The sequence below is a fragment of the Castor canadensis genome, chromosome 2 (genome assembly GCF_047511655.1).
Source record: "Castor canadensis chromosome 2, mCasCan1.hap1v2, whole genome shotgun sequence".
Lineage (NCBI taxonomy): Eukaryota > Metazoa > Chordata > Mammalia > Rodentia > Castoridae > Castor > Castor canadensis.
In genome coordinates this window covers 63,388,644-63,413,821 of record NC_133387.1, presented here as the reverse complement: position 1 = coordinate 63,413,821, position 25,178 = coordinate 63,388,644, and the positions used below count along the sequence as shown (strand labels likewise).

Below are 25,178 nucleotides of genomic sequence, written 5' to 3'. Positions count from 1 at the left end.
AACATGGAAAAATGTCAAATTTGATGAGGCAAAATGTAATGATTCCAACATTTAAATGGTCATGTTCTAAAATAATTTGTTTTCAAACTGTTAATCTAGATCCTTTTCAAATGAAAAAATTCATGAGAATATAAACATAGGCACAAAATTCTTTTGTGGTTTCAAAAGGAAGATGGTACAGACACCAAAGCTTTACTCTTGTGAGAGCATCAGCAAGAATAAGAAATTCTTCCTGGGCTTCAGAGCTGGGTTTGAATTTCTGTGCTTCCACTTGGTAGTTAGCCTTTTGTCTCCTTCCTGATAGCATGCTCTTAACTGTTATGCAATCATCCTGCCTCATATAAGGCTGGATTGTCTGTTGAAAGCATCAGGAACTGCTATCTGGGATCATAAGACAATAACATATAGCTGACCAGGGACAATGTATAGTCTTTGTAGTAGGTGGGGATGGGGCCTGCCTGGCTCAAAGTGAGGATCTTGCATTTATAAATTTGGTAATCTGCATCAACCTCTTCTAGGGAAAGGTAAATGTGGCAGATTTCAGCATCAAGCTAAGGCTAGAGATCTTGGGGAGGTGCTGTAGAAAAATAAAGAAGCAAGATTGAGACAGTGGTTCATAGAGGGGTAACAAAGACTCAGGGAGCAGCAATGGTACGTATAAAATCTTTGCAGTAGCTAACTGAATACACATTAGGGTGTAAGGAATAATAGAAAGAAGCAGGGAAGCTAGGGAGATAGTTGAGCTGGAGGTCTGGGAAGTAGGAAAGGAGGTATGGTAAGAGGGAGCATGTGATGAACTGATGTTTGGAATTCTGAAGTTCTGGTAAGTATGAGATTCTGAGCAGGTGAGTAGGCAGCTGAAAAAGAATGGCCAGTGGAGTTAAAGGGTTGAATAACTATGAAACCAGGTTATTTGTTGACTTATTTGAACATTGAAATATCTTGGGTTATCACAAAGAGAGATTCAGGTAGTTCAGATTTCAAAGTCTTCAATAGTACAGGAATGATCAGGAGGCAGGTGACAGTGAAAGGTTAATGACAATATAAGACATACAGAATTAAGGAGAGAAGACTTTAGATCAAGGTAGAAGAGAAATGCCGAGAAGAGGTAGTGAGGAAGCAGAAGTCCACCTCTTCTTCCTCCTGGCATCATGGGTTTGAAGGAGGTGGCATTCCTTTTGGAATGAATGAACAAGATGCAGCTTCCTCATGGGATGATCAGAGTTCAGTAAAGGCAAGAAGCAAAGAGACCATTGTGTGAATTGTTGACTAAGAAATAATTATGTTGGGGAAGACATGGAAGAGTTGCAGGGGACAGTCTAAAATAGAAGCAGTCTTAGAAAATGGAAGGAAGTATGAGAGAGGTAGGAGAGACAAGGATGTGGGTAGGGGTGGGGTTTGGGGATGATGATAGGAGACCATAGGAGGAGAGGCATGCTGTCACAAATACCACAATATTGTCACTAGTCTCAGGACATATCTGCTCCCCTCTCTGGGAATTAGTAATAACCATGATGACTTCTGTGAAAGATTTGAAAGTTCTCTGTAAGAGTAGATGCTACTAGGGTGTTCATGGAAGGCAGCTCAGAGACCCAGTTAGGAAGTGTCTGCGATGCGCATAAAGATATTCCATGTTACTGAGAATTACAAATGCATATTCTGCATTTTCCTAATATGAGAGCATTATTTTAAAAAGGCTCTTATTTGTATCAATTTCCCTATTTTGTTCATTTATGGTTTTTCCTTCTCTACTCTCTATTTGTGAGGTTATGTATCCTTCTGTAACAGACTCAATGTGGCATAGATGTACCATACACTATAGTAAAAAGGAAATGGTTGCCTTACCAACAATAACCACACAAAAGCCAGCAGAATTTTCTTTGCTATTTGTGTGACATTTCAGCAACTTATGGGATCAAAATAGTAGGAAAGAATAATAAACGTCTCATTTGAACATACTGCATGGAGACATGTAGAATGAAAGCACAAAAGGCACCTAATATTTATAATCAGGTGATGGAGTGATTTTTAAGTGACCCAAACTTTGTCATCATGATATGTTCTCAGTGAAACAGGTAAAATCATGCTATGTCTAGTTAAGTGGAGTAAAATGTATTCCTTTAAGATACTTTCACTATTACTAAAAGTTGATAAATATTAACAAATAAATTTTTGAGTCATTATAAGATAATGTCTCTGGCAATAAAGGGATGTGTGTTAGACAGAAGTGCTTTTTGAGAGGGATTGTTTTGTTCTTCAAAGAGAACTTCCATGAATTTACTATTTCTAGCCACACTCTCCAAAAGGAATTCATGGAATTTATATCTCTCGTAGACTTCTGCTATCGAATCCTTACTTTACAGTTTTCCATGTTCGCAGTTTGAAAGTGAAGCTTGACGTCATCCTAATTATGCGTGAAAATACATCCACTTCCCTCCATCACATTTTCTCTGTGAGCTTTTTTTTTTTCTTTTTGAATGAATGGTCATTTGATTGGAATTTCTTGCCAGAAAGTGAACCTGCTAACAAGATGGTAGTAGTGGTGATGAGGATGTGGGAAAGAAAGAGAACTATAAATATGTACCATATATAAATTGGTAGAATTTTTTTTATCTCTGTTAAAGCCTCATGATCCCGCTGAGACACCCAAGCAGGATGGTAGGGTACGATATTGAGTAGCTTATGTAATTTGACAGAAGAAAAGTTTCAAAAATGATTGTGAAGCATGCAAAAGAATCACTAGCATAGGGAACATTTCACTTGGGCCCCTTGAAGGACTGCTGCCAGAGACCAGGAGGGCTGGTTTCCAGGCTCTGTGGCCACATGGGGCTAGAGTGCTCCTTCCTGGGTCTGGCCACTGGAACGCACAGCCTCCTCAAGCATTTTTTCCATTAGGTTTATGATGCAAAGCAACATTGATTCTAGGATTATGAGTTTTGGGAAGTAGGAGCATGAAAAAAATGACAGGTTAGAGTCACTCAAGAGACTCAGGAAATGAGCCAAAATTGAGGCTCCAAGTAATAATTAATTCAGTGCTATATGACCCCACTCATCCACAGCCGTGTTTTAAATATCCAGGCAGATAACTTTCTTCAGAGACAATTCTAAGAGCTTGGGTAATTTTTGTTGGCAGAATTAGTAGGTGCTCCTTCAAAGACAAAAATATCTATATTTTTTTCCAGATCACAAATTTCAAATCAAAATGCCCCAAGTTTATGTCAATTCTGATCTCTACAGGTGCAAAAACTATATAAAGTTGATGTGATGTTCAAGATGGTAGTTAAAATACTAAGCAATACTGTATCAAAACAAACCCATAGTGGCTTACTACAAATACAGAATTTGAGTCTAAGCAAATCTAAATCTGTAAGATTCTTCTAAGCTTTATTGATTTCATAGTATCAGGGTTTTAACTGTGATGAGATCGAAGAAGTATTTGAATACATAGTTGGGCTTTAAAAATTTTTTAGTTAATAACACTTGCATCGTGCAGAACATGATCAATTTGCATGATAAAATAAAGTGTAAAGTTAAAATTTGGTAGGTCTGAGAGACAAACTCCTATAAAAAAATTCATAAATGTGCTATACCACAGCAAGACTAGCTGGGCTGGGCAAGGTCACTGTAGAAGAACACTGCCCACTTGCCTGCCAATCTGTCTCACTGATGTGTAGAGAGTGAGACTAGGTGCAGGAAGACCAGCTCGGCTTTTGTTCTGCCCAGTATTTTAATATTGTATGTATTAATCCAGTTACTCTGTGGGCTCAGGTCATCCTGAAAGTCAATGCATCCCATGTCACCTATGCTAAAATATGAGAAAAAATCCTTCTTGAGATCGAATTTCATGTGATTATATACTTTCTTTAGTTGTGATACAAAGAATCTTAATTCTGCCTAAAAACCCTTTATTTATCGATTTGAATGCTGACACAGTTTTGGTTTAGCAATGGAGGTTAAATAAGTTCAAAGTTCTTTGGAAGTAAATTTACTGATTTTTCTATTGTAATGTGTTTTACTTTTTTTTTTTTAACCATATAATAGTGGTACAGGGAGATACATTGTGATATACCCCCTCCATTATTCACCTTTCCTCCCTTCCCCCCACTTTAGAACAATTTCTATTTTCATATATGGATACAAAATACATCCACCATATTCACTTTCAGTCATCCTTTCTTATGACTCCCCCCTCCCAATGACACCCCCCGCCCCAAGAAAAGCCCTGTTTTACCCTCTTTCCCTTCAAGTGTTTTTAAAGTGTTTATCGATAGTCCAAGGGAGTCTCGCCTTGGACTTTAGGTCTGTATGTGTCATATTTTAATCAAATTATCTCCCCATTACTTACTCTTTCTTTATTACCATGCTACCCAAATATTGTTGTTGTTTTGAGGGAGTTTTTATTTGTTCGTTTTTGTTTTTTTTTTTTTTTTTTTTGTCTTTTTTCTTTTTTGGTGCTGGGATCGAACCCAGGGCCTCACGCATGCTAGGCAAGCGCTGTACCACCGAGCTACATCCCAGCCCTCGTTTTTGTTTTGAGACAAGGTCTCATTAAGTATCCCAGGCTAACCTTGAAGTCAAGATCTTTCTACCTCAGCCTCCTGAGTGCTGAAATTACAGGTGTAATGATTTTTTATGAAGGAATTAGGAGTTCTAGTTTTATTATCAACAAACCCTTAGCTATCTTCTATGTATTATTTAAAGTGTTATATCTCAAAATATGTTACCTTTGATTATATAGCCTTAAACATGTTCAGTTGTATCAGTGAAAAAAAATGGATCTGCAGTCGTCACCGAGCTATAATTCCACTTATAACAAGAATGCTTAACCTAGGGCAAGTGGCTTCATCCTTTTCACTCTTTCCTTCAATTATAAAATGGTTATGCAGTACTTAACTTGTAGAATTGGTTGATGACTAACTTTTAAAAATGAATATATATAAAATCTTCAAAATGTGTGGACCATACTAAGCACTTAATATAACTATTCTACTAGGTTATTTTAAAATACTAATTTTTGTTTTATATTGCATCTTTAAAGCACATAAGTAAAAGATCAAAACATTTGCTTTTCATTGTTTTCCCATTACAGATAGCCTTACTGTTGAATACTTCAAAAATTTCTCCTATTTTCTGTTTCTCAGCTCATGTCACTAATAACTGACTTTGTTCTAGTTCTGCAAGATTCTTAGTGACAGAAAAGCACCATTTGGTACTTTCCTATTTTAAATTAGGAAAAATTGAAAATGACATTCATTTGCTTCTTCATTCAGTCAATGAGCATTCAAAAAGCAACTGAGTGCCCTAAAATAGCAATGATTGTGGCATTCCAGGCTGCCACATATTAACTCTGTGGTACAGGCAGAGCAGTAAACCTACTTGGGCCTTGGTTTATCCACCTGTGAAATGAGGATAATGCTTGGGCTAGGTACAAGGGAGCATACTGAGCAGATGACTGACTACTTTAGCCAGTGTCATGTGGCTGAATGAGAGCTGACATTTGGGTTTGTCCTTCAAGGACCAGGGGAGTTTAGAAAGTCAGAGACATGGGATGGCTCCCTACATGACATCACTGGGAAAAGGCTTGATGGTAAGTGTGACAGTGGGATGGTGGGAGGAAAAACACAGGAAGAGACCACCAAAACTGATCTTAACCTAATGTTTAAATCTCATTGGTGAGAAAGGGCAAAGAAAGTTTTGTACCCAAGATGACTTAAAGGATGGTGCTGCTATCAACAGAAATAGCTAAAGAAAGGAGAAGGACAGCAAAGGTCGCAATGCATTTATTCTGCAGGCACATCCAGAGGTCAGTAGCAAGGGGATGCCAGCTGTATAGTAGAATCTATGCAATGTATAATACCATGAACACTGCGAATGTCCCACCACTTTTTTTGAAAACTTTCTTAACCCTTATCACCTTTTTATTATGATTTCATAGCTGATTTTAAGATGGTTATTTTCTTCTTATTGATAACCAATAATTTATGAAATTATTAGTTCTAGCAATGAGACCCAGACAAATTCACAAAATAAGCCCGAGAATTTTTTTTAAATATGGCTGAATGCCTAAACAACTGACAGAGTTTATTCTACTTCTGTCAAATATTTTTTATTTTGCATATGGAAAGTAATCAACATTTTTTCTGAGTTCATTTTCCTTTTTTACAATATGAGGTCTAAAAGGTGTGACTTACTATCAAACATGCAGTTTAGAATATCAGAAACTGACAGAAAATATGAGACAATAGCTGACAAAAACAAAAAGCCTTCTCCAACAGTGTCCCTTTTATTCTAACATTCTAAATAATTAACTCGTTTGGGAAAGTAGATTCCTTAGTCACTTATTTTTCTTCAACTTCTTTTATCTAGCATTTCAAAAGAAACTGTGGAATAAGCTCTTCCTATTCAGAATCCAAATGGAATTCCTTTATGCCAGGTAATTTTGTGAATGCTACACAAAAAGAGATGTAGCCATGATATATGAATACTTGAAAGTCTCAATAACTGCAAAAAGCCCATCAATATATCTACAATCATCCACAGTGCAGGACAAATAAATAGTATACATTATTAGTTTTTCTCACAAAAATTTTTGATTTAATTATAGCTTATACTGCAACCATCCAGTAAAATATATAGATGTAAAGGAAAATTAATCAGAGAAAAATCAATACTTTAATTACATTCTAGCTACATTTATAAAGGCAAACATTTTGTAGATATTCCTGACACCCATTCTCCTTGCTTTTCTTTGCTACTCAATTACATCACCCCTGGAGTTGCCTCTGTTTCTGCTATATATAACAGGTTCCTTGTTTTCAACAATATATTCACATGCTAGAATATTTCCAATCATTGAAAAAGAAAAAACTATTTTTACACCATATCTCATAGCAAACACACCATTCTCCATTTTCCTTAGAGTAAGACTCCTGATGAATTGCCCATACTCAGATTTTTAAAATTCTTCTCTTTGGATCATTTGGGAAACCATCAACAGTCAGGTATTTGCTCACACCATTACAGTAAAATTCCTTTTATCCTGTTTACTAAGATGTAGGCATTGCCCATACATCAGTCCTTTCTCAGTCTTCATCTTACTTGAACTGTGCGCAGGATTTGAGACAATTGCTGTCTTCTTAAAAAACTTTTCTTCCTTAATTTCTACAAACATACACTCCTGGTTCTCTTTCTATTTCATTCATTACTCCATTTTTATCTCTTTTTCTGATTTCTTATCATCTCTTCAGAGCCCAAGGATTGGTCCTCAGACTATTCCATTTCTATATAAAGTTATTTACCCTCATGGTCACCCAGAAAAGAACAAGTTCAAATTTCCCTATCTCTAAACTCTGCAGGTATCAGGGTCCCAGCTGAACATGGGGGTCTCACAGACATTTTAAGCTCTGAATGTCCCCTATTGAATACCTGGTTCAGTCTTCTATGTCCCTGACCTGCTCATTCTGCAGTTTCCTCCTTCCTATTAGCTCTAATCTATGAGTAATCAAGCCAAAAATACTGGAGTTACCTTTGGATTTTTTTTCTTTCTTTCTTTTATATCCCACATGCAATTAATTGGCAATTCTGTCAACATAATTTGAAATATATCATGACTGTGATCACTTCCCACCTAGTCCCAGCCATTTCTACTGAACTGGGTCATACAACATCTGTTTTCTCACCAGTCTCCCTGCCTATACCCTTGTCTCCATTCCCCAGTCCGACCTCCACACAGAAACAAGAGTGAGCCTTTGAAAATCTTATACACTTTTGTTTATAAACTATACCTCAATAAATCTGGAAAAAGGAACAGAACATAAGTCAGGTCAAGTCACATCTCTGCTCAAAACTCCACAGTGTCCCAGATCTACCTTTGCCTTTACTCCCCACTAGCTCTTCCTGCTCCAGAAGCTGACTTTCCTTGCAATGCCCTTTCCTTGGGTCATCCTCCTTGCTGTGTGTGCTGCCTACATCCATCTTCCATGTGGTATCTAACTGACCCCTCCTTCACTTCCTCCAGGACTCTACTCGGATGTCTCCTTAGCAGAGAAGTCTTTCCTGACCAAGCACCATGACCACAGTCACATGTGAAGCACTATCTCCTTGTTCCACCTTATTTTCTTAGTGGCTCTCATGCCCCCCTCACATTCATCACTTTTTTCTTGCTTACTCATTTACTTGTCTGTATGGCTTTTCACTTCTGACATACTTAAAATGCAAATTTAAGAGATTAGGGTCTCTTTTTGATCTGTGCATACATATGTTCCAAATGCCAAAAATGTGGCAAGAACAGATCAGTGAATAATTCTTACTATCACATATTCTAATATTCCACTCGAATTTGTTAACATGTGTACATGTGCATACATGCTTGCCATACCCCACACCAATGGCAAGCCTTTACTACCTCTAAAGCATATGCTAAATGTCTAGGCATATGAGAAATGAGTTGTTTATTTATCATATGTGTATATATTTATGCATTTATGTATGTATGTATTAATAGTGCTGGGACTGAACTCAGGGCCTTGTTCATGCAAGGCAAGGACTCTCCCACTGAGCTACATTCCTATCCCTTAGATTTGTGTTTTAATTTAAGTCATGCCAATATCACTTTCATTTAAGAAAATAAATGTCAGCGCAAAAAGAAAAAAAATTCAAAAACATGAAATCATTCTAACAATATTTTCTAAATTTTTTGAAGTTTTTAAAACCTATATTAAACTAATTTATGATTTCTATGCATGCAAAAAATTACACAGTCATTAAAATGTATGCCTTAATGTGTTCTCACAAAGCAAAACCCAGAAGAAAACATCAAATTTTATCAGAATCCTAGTATTGTCCTGCCCCAGTCACTATGCCCTGCCCAAAGACTACCACTCCGATTTCTGTCATCACTGATTGTCTTTGTCCTTTTTTTGTTTTAAACTTCACATGAGTGGAACTGTATAGCATATGTTCTTTTTATCTGCCTTTGTTTTGCTGGGCAGTTTGGTTTTAGATTCTTCTATGTTTTTGCAGGTAGTGACACTTCCACTGTTTTCATTGCTGCATAGTACTCTATTGCATGGATATTTCATTCACAATTATGTTTTCATTATTTTATCCATGGACATTTGGGTTTTTCAAATTCAATACAATTCAGAATAGAGTTGCTATACTCATTCCTATTCATGTATTTTGGTGAACAGACAAGTACATATTCTAACAGGGCAGAATGGAATGGCTGGCTCATAGAATAGACATATGTTCAATTTTAGGAGATATTATTGCTAAACATTTTTCCAAAGTGTTTGTACACTTGGTTTACTTCATAATTAATTGTTATTCAATTCACTAAAATCTGGACTTTATTAACTCTAGAAAGCAAACCCACTTGAATGTTATGGAAAAATTATTAACTTCTTATAGATTTTAAATTTAAAATCATCAATGAGGAGCAGGGTTCCTAAAGTGTAACTCAGGGTACACTAATTTTGAATATAATAAATGGAATGTGAGAGCGGAAAAGAGAAGAAAAGGTTCTGCTTTGATTTCATCCACCTTTGGATTTTTTTCCCATTGTCCTGCGTCCTAAATTTATCCACAAATTCCATGCTTGTGATGGTTCTTAGTCCAGCTCTAACAATCCAAACTTGTATTGTTTTAAAAGGTGAAATATTCTGAACCTAAATCAAAAGTAGGTTGTTTAAGACTGCACATATTTTAGCCAGAGTAAATAAAATTCGCAAGTTTCTATCATGTATTCATTTAGAGGCTGGTTTTACAATCATAGTTACCTCTGTGAAGTAAAATGCTCTCCATCCTGTTGACTTAGTTGAAATAAACTTGTTACCCTGGTATGTTTTGGAATGACTATTACCCTCACTTTCCAATGTGTAAATTATAGATAAAGAAGCCTCCTGATTTCCTGCACAAGTACCATTATGATTGCAAGAGAATAATGTAATCTAACGTGGTCTCCAGATCTAGTTCCTATCATTAATGTAAGAGTGATTGAAGGAATGGGCCTTTCTGGCTCCTGTTCTCAGTTAGGTTGGATTCAATGTAATAAACTTTGGAATGAATATTGGATTTCAATAAAGAACATTTGGGGAATTTGAAACTCAAAAAGCAAGGACAGCATCCAAATTTATGATGGCTTAAAGATGCTTGAAATAGCAATTTATGCCAGATCAAATACCATTTAAATGGGTTGTAGACGACTGGGGGAAAGTGTTTATAGAACATCTTATATTTGCAAAGTGCTTTCAGTCATTTTTAATAGTCATGTTGGATGGAGAGTGATAATTTAGCTGACAAGGACAACTCGATATAACAATGAATGTTCAAGATATTTTATGGAAAATTAAGTTATTCTAAGGTGTTTTATTTGATCATGGAAATAATAAAAAGAACAAAGCAAGAAGACAGAAGAGGAAGAAAGTAAAGAATAAAAAATTGAGGATAAATTCTGTGCAGTAAAGCAAGGAGTATAATTGCTGATATTCAGTTTCCAGTTTGTGCTTTGTCTAATGAGTTAGGTTCTATCCTTAAACTTCTGATAGGAAAAATAAGGTTTGAAAGTGTTTGTAATAATAGACTATATATTGTTCATAGGCACTTGAATTTTGTTTTTAATTTTGTAGTCCTGGGATGTGTACAGAGCTCTCTAATATTCAGTTTCTTATATGGCAAAATCCTAACACGCAGTAGATTGTCAACATATAGTAGTTATTGGCACTATTGGTCCACAATTCATCAAAACTTTTGGAAATATATAAGCATCAAAAATTTAAAAGATAGATGTGTTATAACACATGATTTCTAACAGATTTCACACAAATCTGAAGAAAACGAATTACTCCTAACACTAACAGGCAAAAACAAATGATCAACTGAAAAAATAAATGTTTTGCTTCTTGTGGTTATATGGTTCAGTAAAAACTTTCAGTGGCTTTCTTACTTTTCCTTGCTGAGCTCAGAGTGTATAACTGGGTCTAGTGATAATTAATTAAGGAGAGGTTCAGGTTATGTCTCATCCTTTTGATTATAGCACTCTTAAAGGATATTCAAAGAAACCAAAGTAGATTTTAACACTTTCATGAAATAAGTCTTACTTTAGTTCTTGGTAAAGTAGATATGAGACTGAGGCAATAGTTCATGGGTGTGCTATGAACCACGCCTTCAGTATTCATCTCCTTGTCTGGAACTTTCCCTGACTGACTCTGATATGGTCATGTGACTTTCTATGGCTAACACAACGTTGGTAAACATGCTGTAAACAGAGGATTGATAGGATCTAACAGTGGTAACAGTTTTCTTAGAATGCTTCTTTTAGAGATTAGCTATCATGGCAAAGGAAGCTGTAGTGTCCTGCTGGAGAGAGAGGCTATGTTGAAGAAAGAAAGAGATGACATGGAGAGCTCATGCTCCAAAGCCTATCTCCCCAGTGACTGTGATCACATGAGTGCCTCTAGCCAGCACAACATTGAACAGAGCATTGATCCAGCTGAGTCTAGCCAAGCCCAGCCAACCAAAACCAAAACCAAAACAAAAAAAACCCCAAATCAATGCTGTTTAAAATCACTGGGTTTTGGAATGTGTTGTTACGCAGCAATAGATAACTGAAGTGACATATTTCTGGGAAATTACAGCATTAACTTAACCCTGTGTTTGATTTTAAAACTTGTTTTAGCTTTGTTTTCTGAAAGTACTATGTTCACATATTTTAGACAAATTGTCCTACAAAACTTCTAAAGGTAACAGCAATTCCTTTATCTACCCTTTAATTCCTGTCCTTGGATGCAACCCATTATTTACTCTGATTTTGTTTTTATTTGGCTCTTTACTTTGACATTTATTTACACTTCCTTTTTTATGATAAATGTATTTTATTTTTTATTTAGATGTTAAAGCTCTCACACTAAATTTTTATAAGCTGGTGAACACTGATAATTTATTTCTTCCACAGAACTATAACCACACATTCTGAGACTGTATAAATGGATGGTTGAACTAACATTAGCATGTATCATCATTTTATCAATTACAAAACAAAACAAATTATCAAGTATCCAAATATTAAGAGTCACAGCTCAAAAGGAATAGAATATTAGATGTCTACTCAGTTCATTAGCAGAAACTCACTTCTTTTTTTGCAAGAGGATGGGAAAAGGGGAAAAATCACAATTCAAACAAAAAAAGCTGGTAAACAACTTCTGATGAACATGACAAAAATTATAAGAATTGCAGAAGTTTCATAATGAAGAATTATTTAGCTATAATAACAAAGCATCTCTAGCAACACTACAAAAACATTTAATAGCCCTGCTCACTCTTTCAGGCTCCCCCTCAAGCTGCACCTGAGGGCAAACATTAAATTAACTGTAAGGCTTTTTGTCTGGAGACATTATTAAAGACATGTGCTTCTGTAACAATGAAGATTTTCAAAATGAAGGTTTCCCCTACTGCACAAAACAAGACATACAGAAAGACATTAAATAATCACCATGAGACATGGTAAAAATTAAAAAAAAAGAAAAACCTTATGTATACTGATAAAAACGTGGGAGATTCAAACATACAACACAGGCACATAACCACATAGGTACTACACATGTGAAATGACTGAAAGAATAAATCACATAAGGTCCAGAGCGTGGCTAGTTCCTGAAATTTTGGTTCTGTATGGTACTAAAAATATACAAGTATTGTGCTGGATATTTTGGCACCTAATCCTTCTCAATTTCTTACACATTGATAAGATTCTGACATGGGCATAGATATAAAGATAAGGCAATGAATTCGGGAAAGGGCAGGTGGGACAAATGGTTAGCACATTTCAGATGCTAAACAGCAGGAATCTTTTGCTAATGATCATAACCCAAATCTCACCGGTAAAACAGCTTTTCAATACGTCTATGGATGGAAGTTCCACTAGACTTATTCACCAAGCCAACGTCCACTACTGTGTACAGCAAATTAGGTCCATCTCAAGTTCCACTTGCAAAGCAATGGCATCAGGCACCCCAGTTTTACTGAACACAACAGTTGTTTTTATGACAATTGGAGTCTTTGAAGCACAATTGCATTTTAGGACAGTATTTCTCCAAATGCAAAAGTTGCTTCCTGTTAAAATTTCCACGCTTCTTTTTTTTTAATTTCTTTTATTCATATGTGCATACAATGTTTGGGTCATTTCTCCCCCCTTCCTCCCGCCCCGCCCCCTCCCTCTCCCCCCACCCCCTCGTTACCCGGTAGAAACTATTTTGCCCTTATTTCTAATTTTGTTGTAGAGAGAGTATAAGCAATAATAGGAAGGAACAAGGGTTTTGCTAGTTGAGATAAAGATACAGGGAGTTGACTCGCATTGCTTTCCTGTGCATATGTGTTACCTTTTAAGTTAATTCTTGTTGAACTTGTCTACTGAACTGCACCGCGTCTTTGCACTTCATTCCACCTTCAATTAATGCTTCAGTAACAAGCACTGGAGCTCTCCCAGGACCTGCCACACAATGCCCAGCACTGCAACAGCCAGGTTCTTCATGAAATTTAATCTTCACAAGACTTAACTAGTCATCAACAATCTGGTTGGATGGTGGTGAGCCATCACCAAAAGAACATGGATGCCTTCTTTTTCCACAAGAGTAGTGCCATAAGTTGCCTTACAAACTCCTCCTATTTTGGTAACTCTGTACTTAAGTTCCTCTATAAATCTGTTTAAGGTCTCATAGGTTGGATTATGTGTAATAAGGCATCTCATGTTCTCGTATGTGACTTCCACAGGAGTAGGGCGTTCATTCGAGCCATGCTAATTTAGTTAAAAAACATTCAAGAGGGTTATGAAAGAATTTAAAAAACTGAATACAGAAATGAGGCAGAAACTGAAGTCTACTTCAGTATACTCCTCCTTGAAATTCTCAGTGCTTTGTGTATGAAATTGGGAGCAATGGTAAATGAAATAGCTCCTAATGAGAAGTAGCAACTCTTCAATCCAGTAATTCTGAGGCAATAGAAGGAAGTGTACTGAGCTTTACCCCATCCGTCACGACGCTTGTAAAAGGCTTCGCAGATTTCAATTAAAACCTCCTGTGTCCAGGTTAACCACTCTTACCCAGGCTTCTTGGAGTAGTAATGAGTGTCTATAGTTCACTTGTTTGAATAGAGATCATGCTGTGCCTGGCAGTAATCTCCATTGCCCTTCAGAAACTCCATAAATGTGTGACCAAAAACATCACAGAAAGGAGTATGTCCACTCATTAAAGACTGTGGTCTAATCATACAGTGGTCCCAAGGCAGCTGTGGCACCAGACTACAACGCAGGGAGTGCATCACCCACCTGGCCACGGTCTCAGAAGCCAATGTGTGCACTGCACCCTACATTGCTTATTTTGCTCTTGATGTACCCATTTTAGATATTTATGTTGACATCATATTACATAAGAAGAGTCTGCAATTCCCTTACCTGGTTGTTCTGTGTTCTTTCCATTATTTTTTATTAAATCAGTAGTCTGTGTTTAGATATTATGAACATATAAATAATGTCCATTGCTCAGGAAAAAATTCACTCTAACTTTATGGCTTTTCCCTTTTTATTCAACTTTTGACTGCATATTTTTGATTTTTCATGGGGCTGGGAATGGAACCCAGAGCCTTACACATGCTAGCCAAGTGCTCTACCACTGGGCTACCTAGAGATTCCTTTTCTGTTTCATTTTTATTGTTAATCCCTATAATTTATTGCCAATTCTTCTTCACTCTTTTTTAAGCACCTATCCGACACACTCAGACTCATCAGGTAATTATTCAGTTTCTTTTTTCTTTTTGAGATTGTCTTTCTTGAATCCTTCATCCCTCTTCTGATCTGGAGTGTTTGCTACCAGTTGGAGCCTTGGGAGCTCCCTTCACTACTAGCAGGGCACTTCTTCCCAAGATCCTGTGTTGAAGCTCTACTTCCTGAAACTCTTGGCTCCTGTCTTTGTAACTTTAGTTTTGGTACATCAAGATCCATGTAGTTTCCTAAGAACTACATGTGCTTGGGATGCAAAGGTTTTGTGTTCTTATAATATCTTTATTCTTCCCTTATACTATATTAGTAGTTTTATTTGGTATAGTAATTCTAGGTAAAAATTGATTCAGAATTGAAAAGTCCTTACTTCTTTCTTTGTCTTCCCATTTCCAGTACTGTCTAAAATCATGATGTTGAATCATGATCTGATTCTTTGTATATAGCTAATGTTTGCCCTTCTAGAAATTTGCAGACTATTTTTCTGTCATTGCTGTCTTAAATTTCACAACGATGTACCTTGGTATGTGTGCGTGTGTGTCCTACTTTTCTAATTTCAATGAATCTCAAAGTAATGAACTCTTAGTTTGGAATTTCTTCTGCTGTTATCTTTTTTTTTATTATTATTAATGTACTAGGGGTACATTGTGACATTTACAAAAGTTATTACAATTTATCATAGTTTAATTCAGCTCCTCCATCATTCTCCTTTATCCATCTTCACCCATTCCTGGAAGTTTCTGTTATTATCTTTTCTCAATTTCTTTCTAATCTGTTTCTGGAATTCATAGGTCAGTTTTGACTTATGAATTAACTACTAACTTTGTATTTTTAGGAAATAGCCCTAACCTTAACTCACCATCATTTTTGTATTTTTTAAAACAAAATTTAGCATTGAAATGCTTAATTCCCATGGATCCTTCTCAGTCTGAAGCTAATGCTTCTTTTCTAGGATATTTATTACTGTGATTTTAAAGTTTCTTCAAGGTCCGTCATTTGTCCTTACTTCTTTTGAGTTTCCTTTGCATTTGCATTTTGGTTTTTGTCTTCCAGGTTTGAAGTTCTATCAAATGTTTGATGATCTTTGCTGTGCTTTTAAATTTCAAATTATGTTAGAAAAATTGTTGACTGCTTAATTTGTGTAAATGGGTATGGCTTGTCAAGAGAAGGTTTTCACTGTACATTGATTGAGTTGAGCTGTCTTTGTATTGGGGTGGAAGGCAGTGCCAAATACCAGGAAGAATTGGACTTCTCCATTGAGGAATATTCCAGTTTCTGTCACGGAGGTTTTAAGTCAGGCTTTGGATATCCTGGGAGATGGGTCTTCATCTTTTTACTCTGGCAACAAGTCTTGCCCATTGCTATGCCTATGATTGCCAGGACTATTAAGATAACAAAATAGTTGGTGATAGGAATGGAACACTGGTATCAACTAATCAATTTTCTGACTTTCCACCATCCTCCTATTTGAGCTCTAGGTTTCACCCTAACTTCAGCAGCACTGGTGCTTCCAGTTGCCATGACTTCAGGATTCTCTGGGGACCAGCAGGTGGTGGTGGTGGTGGGGGGGGCTTCCTTGTCCCTAACTGGTGGCATTCCTTACAGAAGGCTTTCACATTTATCACTATCTTTTTGCTCACATATCTCAGATGTACTCCTCTGTCCACTTCCCTGACTCTCAAATGAATTTGCCTCAGTTTTCTTATTCTCTCATTTTTCTTTTTCAGCATAGGTTTCTGTTTTTTCCCACTTACACAATTTTTTAGTGGTGTTTGAGGAGTAAAGAGAGATTTAACACACTTGATCAAATTAACTGCAATACTTTCAGTTTTTCTTTTGTTTATTTGAAACAGGGTCTCACTATGTAGCCCCAAGGTGGCCTCAAACTTGCCATCCTCTTGCCTCTGACTCTCAAATGCTGGACTTACAAGCATGTACCACCATGCCTGGCAAGACTTTTATTTCTTAGCCAAGAAAAATTGCTGCTGGTAAGAATGGAGCTGCAACTGATTAAGAGCTACTTAATGGAATGCTTGACTTATTTAATGTATAGTGAAAACATGACACTGGGGAAATACTAGAGCACATCATCAAACAATTGGCAACCACAATAGCTTTCTGAAACACAAAGCATTCCAGTCCAATCTGAATTTCTTTTAAAGTAGAATTATAGTCCTTGCCACAGCAGAAAGTGATAAATGTGATCTACAATAAAGTATTATGAGACATGTTGATTATAGGGAGGTATTAAATTGAATTTCAAATACAATGTTAGGCATTGGCAAGGTGATGAAGTAAAAAAAACTGTGTGTATGCAGGGAATGGTTAACAATTCAGTCAATCAGCATTAGTGCTATTAAGTACAATCTTCCAAGAATGCTCAAGATTATACTTAAATCCCACTTTCTCTATCATGTCACCTCCTTGCCTTCTTAGCCAGAAATGATCTCACCTTATTTCTATAAACATTAACTGTCTGTCCCTACAGTTTCCAGTGTTTTAGTTAAAACTAAAAACTGCATCTCCGTCAAGTCCTTCTCCTCCAATGAAAGTAACAGCATAGGATTGTCAATTTTGGGGGCCCAGTAAGAATATGAAACAAAGAAACAAAGCCCCATGAAATAAAAACCTTCACTATCATTTATTTTAAAAGAGCTTTTTTATCTATGAATACATACTGACATAAATTAAGTAAAAATAAGTGAGGAAGAATAGGTAAACCTTCTACACACGATTCTAGGCAATTCATGTAGATACTACTACCTCAAGGAGGTGAAACAAACCCCCACTCTCAAGGATGGCCTGTACATGGTGATTTTCCTTCAAAAACTACACAATGGGAAGGGGTGGAGTGAGGGGGAACTTTGCAGTGGAGAAACCTGACAAACGCCACTCAACCATGTGATCACAACATCAACAGTGGTTGGTCACGTTGATCTATATACCTTTGATATCATGTGATGAAACTGGTACTTCACCTCTATAGTTCTCTTCCCTAACACCCAGAACCCAGCCTAACTATGAGAAAAATATCCAAATTGAGAGTTATTCTATAAAATACCCAACCAATACTCCTCAAAATTGTCAGTCTTCAAAAATAAGGAGACTGAGAAACTGTTACAGTCCAAGGAGACATGATAATTTACTATACTGGGGTGGCCTGCATGGAATTCTGGTACAGAAAAGGGACATTACATTAAAACTAAGGTAATAAGTATGGACTGTAGTTTTCATACTGTGTTAACCTAGGCCCATTAGTTATAACAAATGCACCATTCTTATATAAGATCATAATAGGGAAAGCTGGGTGCAAGTATTTGTGAACTCAGTGCTATTTTTGTAAGTTTTCTGTAAATCTAAATCTATTCTAGAATTTAAAAAATTACATAAAAGTTACCATACCAGTAGAACAAAAGCATTCCTTTGAATTTAGAAGAGGGACCTTTGTGAAAAAACAAAAAACAAAACAGCAAACCTTTCTACAGTACTTTTTTTTTTTTTTTTCTTGTTTGGTCACACATTAGAACTTCTTCAAGAAGCCAGACCAGTCAATTGATTTGGGGGACTCATTGGTCTCCAACTTTCTGGGTTACTCATTTGTGGGACTGTTGTGACATTCATAATCTGTTTCTTTCCTTGAGGAATTTATAGTTAAAAGAGATTTTATGTTTGAATTTGTTATTTTTGATATATCTGTCAGGATTCAGAATATGATACCTCTAAGTATGGTACCTTGGTGTGCTGAGTACTTTGAACTGAAGGAGACTGAGAGGGCCTCAGAAGCAATGCCTCTCTGGCTTTCTCCTATCCTTCTTTGTCCCACTTTCTTTTTTCCCAAAGAGCATCACAGAAACTAGAACTCCTCTCCCCCAAAGCAAGCCACAAATTCTAAACGGATTACTCTCTGATCTACTCCCCTGGAAGTCAGTCAGATGGGTCCTGACCATTCCCTAGGGAAGGAATGCTGAGCAGAGAGGCAGAGAAAACTCTGAACAAATAGTCTTCTCTAAGTTCCCTTCAGTTTGTTATTAAATCATACCCTTTTCTGTCTAATCACATTTCTTTATAACTATCCACCTCCTCTATCATACTTAGCGTAAAAATATGCAACTTATCCTGGGTCTTTCAGTCTTCATTTTCTGAAAATTCCCATGTCATATAAAACTTGTTAGATAAATTTGTTATGCTTCTCTCTTCTAATCTGTTTTTTTTTTAATCTTAGTATCAGCTATGGACCTTGTGATGGTTGAAGAAAAGATATTAATTTTCTACCCTACACAACACTATGCTTTCCATACAGGTTCTAAAGAAATAAGACATTTTCTGTGCAATTTATCTGCATTATTTAACCAACTACATTGGAAAAATTAGTGAATAATGAAGACTAAGCTATTACAAAGTATGTGAAAAACAAAATTCAAAATGACTAAGCTGATAAAAATGATTAAAACATGGGAAAGTTGGAAAATTGTAAGATCATATTTCTGTTCAAAATGAAAACAGAAAGAAAATATATGAGGTCTTTGATGAATATAGCATTAATATGACTCAGCAACATAAATTGTTACGGATTAGAAATGTGCAATATGATGGAGATTGAATTAAAACTTTGAGAGAAGAATTGTTGGTTTCATGAGGACTTTTACTTTCTTCATTGTAAAAATATTCTATATTGACCATGTAATATTTCCTTAATTAGAAAAATTAAGTTTTAAAAAGAAAATAGATTTTATTGTAAAAAATGTTTCACATGAAGTTATTTGGAGAGATTTATATTCTTGTTTTGAGGTTTATCAGTACAGTTGATTATTGATTGGGCATGAAGGGCCAAAGAAAAACACATTTAATTATATTCTATATATTTGTATATTTTATTGGTTTTCATTTCAAGTAGGGAAAATTTAGGAGAATGGAAGTGTATTTTTTGGATGGTCCTAAGATATAAAAGTTATATATACAAATGGAAAAATGATATCTGTTGAAACTATTCCAGAAATGAGGGGCGAAGGATAAAAGAGAATGGTGGAGGAGGTGAATTCAAGTGCTAAATATTTGATATATTATAGGAGCTTTTGTAAATGCCACAAAGTACCCCCACTCAGCACAACAATAAAAAAAAGAAAAAAAAACCCTCAAAGTCCATAAACATTAAGAAATAGGATTCTGAAAATACATGATTCTATAGAAGATAATTTTCTTTTTAGAGAGAGTGTGCTGCAAAAATGGAAATGCTGCATATAATAAAAATAAAGTATGTATATTAAAATAAATGTAAATCAATGTGGCAATGTTTGTATATTGAACGTACTAGTGTGCGTGAGGAAAATTCAAGCATAATGATACAAAAAGAAAAAAGAGAATGAATGAAAAGGAAGTAAAGCAAAAAAACCAAGAAAGGGTAAATGGAAAAAAAAACAGAGGAAGAAGTGTGGAAAGAGCATAAAAGGATTTATATACAGCTACAGAAAGGAGACAATACAAAGGAGAAGGGAAAGAAGAAGTAAGGACTCCCCTAGAGATTTAAAATTGAATGTATTGTCACACTCTCACACACTCCCTTTCTAAAGTATCTGTAAGATGTTAACACTTTTTATTCCTCAGTTTGAAATGTTAATTAGATCATTAACCACTGCTCCTGGCTCTCAGTGGGGAGAAGGGATTTTTTTTTTTTATCTCTGGGTAGGTGATGCCTAGACAAAGAAAAATGCCCCCAATCCTCCAAAGAAACTTTTCCTTTCCATGCAATACCTTTATCTCCCTGATGGGATGTTTTCATATTTGATTTCCTGGAGGCTTTCCCCAATAGCTGCTTGTCTCCTCTGAAGGTTTCTCTGCCTGTAATATGCTCAGCAGGGTTTTCACAGTCAGCCTTCTGCTCATACATCCTATTTCCTGTCTGTGGTTAACTCTTTTGTGAAACTTTCTCCAGGTGCAGCCATGATGACATCCAAACCTCGTGCTAAACTAGAAGCTTCATGGAGACAGCAACAATGCTGATTTGATCCACACTAGTGTTCTCACAGGGACTGACACAGTGAAGGTGCACAAAACATGTTGAAAGAATGACAAGATGACAAGACAGACACAGGGGTTCATAGTGTGGAAGAACAGAAATGCCTCCATGAAACATGAAGGACTGTTGAGCTGAAGATAGTTAAGAAGAAGCAGATACAGGAAAGCTCTCTACCCTTCCTCAATTTGCCTAAAAGCAGGATGTACATTCAAAAAGACAAAAATACCTTGCCTTCCCTTCTATCAGAGAGAACAAAGGTTAAACACTGGAGACAACTTTAGATCCTTATACGCCTGGAGATGGTACCAGAGGAATTCACAGTGACAAGCTTCCCTGACTAGACTTTACCTGCCTTATTTGCCTTCCCACAAAATGTTGCCCTTTTCCTTTGTCTTATAATGTCTGAAAATTTACTAGTTACATAGCATCTTTGTTGAAGATGCTATGTAAACCAGAGTTCAAAAAGTCACCCATGACTACTCATTCTCTGAGTGTCTCCCATGAATATATAAAATGCACATGCTAATAAAAATTTGTTCTTTTTTCAATCCATCTTTGTTACAGGTATCCACTCCAACTAAAAAACCTAAGTGAGCTATTCTTCCTCTACACCTGTCTAGCTGTCCACATGTGTTTCCCAAGTAAATCGTAAGCACTTAACAGTACCAGATACACAACTATTAATCTCCATACCCAATATGGTAAACCTGGCATAAAATTAGACTTGTAAATGAGTGAATGAACTAATGGAGCTGGCATGAATGTTTTCAACAAAATAATTTATAAAAGATGAGGTAGTGTGAATTCCTTTCTTTTTTCTTTCTTCCCCACAGTCCCTTACCCCTTTTGGCAGTACTATGGTTGGAACTCAAGGTCTTGCACAAAGAGTAGTGTTCTACCATGTCAGCCATGCGCCCAGGTGTGAAACATTTTTTATTAACTTTTTTTATGGTAAGTAATATGGTGAATGCATATGTGTGGTAGTGTGTATATGATTATGTATGTGAAATTTCACTATGAGATGCTGCTCAAATATTTTGAAATAAGGGAAATTATTTTTACTTTGAAATTTAAAATTTAGAATCAATGCGATGAGATCGGAAATATGTATGCCACCTTAAAAATAATGTCTTACAATCTAGAGGAATATTATTGTGTACCCACTTAGGAGAGGGATGGAAATGGATTAAATTTTAACAATAATGATAATGATTACTGACTCTATTATAGTTCTTGAGCAGTATGGTAGTAGGCTCTTCTAAACAGATAACGATTTACATGTTCAGTCTTGTTTACAAAACACAGAAAATCCACAAATGTTTTGACAGTTGCATCCTATTGATGAATATAATATAATGAAATCTCACAGACTATAAGGAAAAGGACACCTCATCCCAACTAGGGCACAAGTAGGATTCAGAAACATCAAATTTTAGCATAATCCATAGATCCAATATTGAGAATAATTCAATATCCTTATGATTATCCCTTTGTCAAGAAAAACTTGAACTAGTTCATCAGATGATTCTCAAAGTAGTCTATGGGAATCATCAGCAAAGGAATTTTGATCAAATAGTCTGTTTAGATCGGAAATGCTAAAAAGAGTGGGTTTTCTATTTCTATTGACGTTTTGGGGAGGACAAATTTATTATTCATTATTATTGTTTATTTTCTTATTCATTATTTATTTTAAATAGTTTTGAATTAAATCTATAAAAATGTTCAGTCTGGTTGGTCTAGGTCTACTGAGAAAATCAGCATTCAACATTCTTCTTCACCCAACTAAGTTATGACAACATGAATGAAGATGATGACACTTCATTCTTAATTTCAATAGGATTCTTAATCTAATGGCAAGTTAACAATTTAGTTCTACGTTGTGTGATCTTTTTGAATTAAAATGGTGGGTGGCTGGGGATGCAAAATTCCCACTTTATTTCAATAAAATTCTCAAGAAAACACACAAAAAAACGTAGTTACCCAAGTTGAAAAAACTCCTTATTAACTAACAGTTGGGGAGATCATGAGAAATGTGTGTGCAGAGCCTCTGGAGCAAAGCTGCAGGCTCAAGGTTGGGGTGAGATAGGATATGTACAGTACCTGGACAACAACTGATACCTCATGAGTTGTCAGGCCTTCTCTAACCACAGAAAGTAAAGTCACGTCTCTTGCTTTTCTCTCTCCAGCATCAAGGGAATTGCTTCCTGATGTAATCAGGGGTGTTCTATCCATATACATGTACACCACCACGGATGGTCCTGCTTATCCACTCAAGGCCCATGGTTTCCAATAAGGTGATACCATGATGTGCACATACCATGCACATAGATGTGCATGGCAGGGTATGTTTGGAACTCAGGCTATGGATCAGTAGTAAGGAGGGTGGGAACAAGAGCAGCTCTTCAAGAAGAGCAGCATTTCACATGCTACTTTTTCAAGAGAAAAATCACAAAGTAATTGTAAAAAAATGTAATAAAGAAAATCTTTCACTATATTTAAATGATTTGGTATGTTGGGAAGAAAGAAATGTGTTTCTCTTTCAATGCTACTTTCATAGCTGAGTCTTCTACAAAAAAATAGATTAAAAAGTGAAAAGCATATAAAATATACTTAAGTTTTAGGTGACACAGGGCCTTCAAAAGAAAAAGAAGACTCAGAGAACCAGGAATACCCTTGAAGTTTTTTATACTCCTTGATGAGGAAGTCTATAGTTGTATGGAGATGTGATTAGACATAGAGGTCAATGTGATTATGATCTAAAGGTAATAAGCAAAAGCAAACCTAGTAAGGTCTGCTTGATCAGATTCTATTTTGTACTCCTGTGTCTTTAGAGGTGTGAAGATTCCTTTTGAGCAAGCATATGGCAACTACCTCTCATGCAAGGATCTTATGACCTATTTTAGGGGAAAGAGAAGGCAACCTTCATGTCCATGTGGTTTTCTCAAATGTCTGGGTGCCATAATTGTGAATAGTGTGTGCTGAACCTGACAAAAACCCAGATCTTTCCTGCTTAGCTCAGCAAAGTAAACTCATTTTTAAGATGAGCTGGCGTTAGAATTATGGCATGCAACTATGGCCCTAAACCAGTCTTCAGGAATCAGGTATGAAGGGGTTCTAAGAGTCATCAAGTGGAAAGTGAAGAAAAGAAACATTTGAGATGGATGAGCATTACATTTACATACACCTCTTCCCACTCAACAAAAAGTCACTGACATAGTATCTGTAAGATGTAAGTGAAAAGGACTATTGCATCCCAAGTGTAGAGGAAAATAAAAGCATACTTTAAGGAAACACAGATAAGGGTGATAGATGTATGCTATTTCATCATTGCAATAATGACAATTTGACTGGTAACGATTTCTTAGACAACCATTTACCCTTTCACCCTACAGCTAAAGGGATACAACTCTAGATTCAGAGGCACAAGTTGACCATGGTGGAAACACAACATGGAAGGAGCCAGGTACCTGAGCAAGGCTGCAAAAGCAAGGATTCAACCAGGAAACATGCATTAGATTATTGCTTAGGCAAGAAATAAATTTCCATTGGGTTAAATTTTATTTATTCAGCACTAAGTTTTCAGGACATATTTGTCATAGCAAGTAGCATTATGTTACCTCTAATAATAATGAAGATCCCTTGGGAAAAATGGGACCAGAAGCATAGTTAAGTTTTAGAAGATGAATAGAGGAAAAAAAACCCACCTTATTTAATACTTTAGAAAATTCTTTGTTTCTGAATATGGTCCATTACCTCACTGCTTGAACAAATGACATAAAATATAGGCCCTCAGTTTCTTTGTATGACAAATAAAGTATTTATGTCAGGTTGCCCCATAATTAGGTGCTATTTGTCTTTTCCCAGATTTAAAATTTTATAATTTTTTTTTTTGCAGTACTGCAGCTTGAACTCAGGGCCTTCACCTTGAGCCACTTTGCCAGCCTTATTTTTGTGAACAGTTTTTTGAAATAGGGTCTTGTGAACTATTTGCCTAGGCTAACTTCAAACCACAATCTTCCCGATCTCTTCCTCCTGAGTAGCTAGGATTATAGGCACGAGCCATCAGTGCCTGTAATTTCATTTACAACAATTTTTTGTTGTAGGTGAAAATCCTAAGTTAATGTCATGCATCACTCAAACCAATACTTAAGTGTTAGTGTAGAGAAAAATTAGGGTTATTTATTAATATCTCACCTTGAGTTGATTTACTAAGAAACCTTTTAACAAAATAAATATGAAATTGAACTCAGCCTTGTCAGAGTAAACACGAACCTCTCTTTCTCTTCCAAAATTATTATGACACAAGACTGTAAGTAGTTTTAGAAGTGAATAAAAACAAAAGTTCTCCCCCAAACGGACTGAAACACATCTCCATGAAAGCATCAGTCTAGGAACAGA

The 25,178-nt window shown here is 36.1% G+C and overlaps 1 protein-coding gene and 1 pseudogene across 6 annotated transcripts in view; both read right to left on the bottom strand.

Moving 5' to 3' along the window:
• Magi2 (membrane associated guanylate kinase, WW and PDZ domain containing 2) overlaps window positions 1–25,178 on the bottom strand; it is a 1,413,820-nt gene that overhangs the window by 534,192 nt on the left and 854,450 nt on the right. The gene's annotated exons all lie outside the window — the stretch shown is intronic.
• On the bottom strand, window positions 12,324–13,744 carry LOC109701769 (protein tyrosine phosphatase type IVA 1-like; annotated as a pseudogene).